The following is a 2,388-nucleotide window of genomic DNA, read 5'->3' as shown; positions in this document are numbered from 1 at the left end:
GTATGACTAACAAATCCTTTAATGTGGGGACATCCCAAAATTCTCCTGACTGGTAGGCTTCCACAGGGGCTGGCTTGTCACAGCAGAGATAGTCCTGCAACAAGAATATCAAGCCCAATTGCCCTTGTGAGGTGTTAAGCCTGTAGTGACTGGATCCAGGCATTCCAACTTCTTCCAGGGACGTTTCCCTCTCGGATACCCGTAAGCGATCAATTCCAAGGGTTCCTTTTCTCCCAGCTGTATCTCCAAACCTGCGCTTTCTTGACTCTTTTGGGGTCTCTTTCCCATTTCACTCTTTGTCTCCTGTTGTTGAGGAAAAGAGAATACATAAGGTCCTTCTGCCCCTCTCAATGGCAGCACTCCTCCAAACCCCAACTCCTCTACATCCCTCCTATCTCCCTCACACCTTTCTCCTCCCCCATCATCAGAAAACCTTCTACTACTTTCCCACTGAAGTAGTCCCATTTTCCTCTCTCTCTGACTTCCCACCTTCGCTTATGGTCAGGCTTTTAATCATCACAGGTAAGGCTGTAAAGATGGTGCTGAGTCCTTCAACTTTAGAAGAGTGAGGGGATGGCTCATTTCTAGGTTCAGCCCTTCTCACTAGTTCCTCTTCACAACAACTAATTAGAATTCTTGAGATAGGTTACAATTATACAATGCAGGTGAAAAATATATTTGTGCAAATTTTAACACATCAGGGGATTCTTAAATGGAAAACAGTATATAAATAATTTAAATAAATAAAACGAATACATTTATTTTATATTTGTCATAATAGGCCAGAGCTTGCAAGACCAGCTACCACTTTGTATCAGAATAATCTGACAGGAATTCTTGAAACAGCTGTCAGGGCAACTAATGCACAGTTTGATAACCCTGAGATCCTGAAGCGCTTGGATGTCAGACATCTGGAGGTACTTGTGAACCATTTTGTTGTTTTATGAGAATGCACGTTTAAATGTTTTTAAAATAATTAGCATTAACTCTAGTGTTCCAAAGCACTATAATCTGTGCATGGGGGACTAGATTTTTCAAATTTGCCAGTAAGTTCCTAATTGCTTTTCATTTGAAAACAAGCTCTCTTCCATTACAGTGATATATACACAATTCTGAAAATTGAGGACCTAATCTGAAAGGAGTTAATAAATCAACTGTTTCCCAGTAGCTTTAATTGTGCCTGATTCTGTGTTGAATTGTGGACTAAATTTACGGCTCCACTGAATTTATTCTGATCCTTTCAAAGGTCTGGTAACATGCTGCATGATTCAATCCAGCATTTAGAGGGCTGACACTTGGCCAGTTTCATATGCATCCCTCCCTGCTTCCTGACCAATGAATGTCCCTAGTCAGAGAGAGTTTGCCTTTCTAGGACTGGCCCTGTCCGTTGTGTATCGTGGAGTTCTGGGCCCTGTGACTGGTAAGAAATCAGGTGTGGTCTCACTTCTGCTACTTTTTAATTGATCCAGCAACCAGTGATGATCCTGATGTTTTATTACTGTTCCCCAGTGTAAAGCAGCTAAATTACAGTGCATACAATTTGGTTAAATGCTGGCACATTTATTTCCTTTTAAAGGTGTGTCCCAGCAATGGAGGTTGAGGTGTTTCCAGCTTAGACTATCACATTGATAGACCAATTGTGATGTTAAGGATATGTCTTTCAGTTTATCAGTTATCATCCTCCCCCTTTCACAGCCACCCACTTAGTTCACTAAATACTTTGCTATTAAAATAGCCTCTGCACTTTTAGAAGTACACATTTAAAGATACTGCTTCATATCTTGGATGTACTCATTGTGTTAAGAGTGCAGTGAAATGTCAGTTTTCCTATTAATGAGTGTTAAAATGTTTCATTTTAAGACTTTCATTATTTGAGATAAATAATTCATTTGTTCTTTTGGAGAGTTTAGAAAGTACTTAATAAATGGATTTTCATTTTCATTCATTATTCTGAAATTGTAGCAAGTAATTTGGTATAATTTGCGAGAACACAAAAATGCATTTTAGGGGACCCTATTTGTACTCTTTAAATAAAATCTATTGGGTAGTATTCATTAAAACACAAAAAACTAGCAGCACTACAGTTCAAAATGCTTTTATCATATATAAAGAATGACAGTGATTTCAGACCAGAGAGCATTGATATGCATAGTTTACTGGAAGGAAAATAATGGCTCTGTTTTCCAGTTTGTTAACCTACCTGTCATGTTCTTTACTCCTTTTAGTAAATTGTAAATTGTTGGAGAGCTGTGTACCTGGTTCCTTATGTTTAATTTCTTTTGTATATTAATTATCATTTGACGTCATCTTTCTTTGTAAAAAAATAACCTTTAAGTGTAGAAAGGAAATTAAGTGAAAAGGATTCCTTAAAGCATAGACTGATCTTCT

General features: G+C 38.0%; 1 protein-coding gene across 6 annotated transcripts in view; it reads left to right on the top strand.

Annotated features, from left to right (window-relative positions):
* The window catches only part of LOC140705783 (uncharacterized), a 68,359-nt gene that overhangs the window by 37,629 nt on the left and 28,342 nt on the right, over positions 1-2,388 (top strand). For all 6 annotated transcript variants that reach the window (XR_012085298.2, XR_012085297.2, XR_012085294.2 and 3 more), the window contains one exon: positions 782-917. The gene's annotated coding sequence lies outside the window, so the exon portion shown is untranslated. The remainder of the gene's footprint in view (positions 1-781; positions 918-2,388) is intronic.

This window comes from Pogona vitticeps, chromosome 3, assembly GCF_051106095.1.
Source record: "Pogona vitticeps strain Pit_001003342236 chromosome 3, PviZW2.1, whole genome shotgun sequence".
NCBI lineage: Eukaryota > Metazoa > Chordata > Lepidosauria > Squamata > Agamidae > Pogona > Pogona vitticeps.
This window is presented reverse-complemented; position numbering and strand designations above follow the sequence as displayed.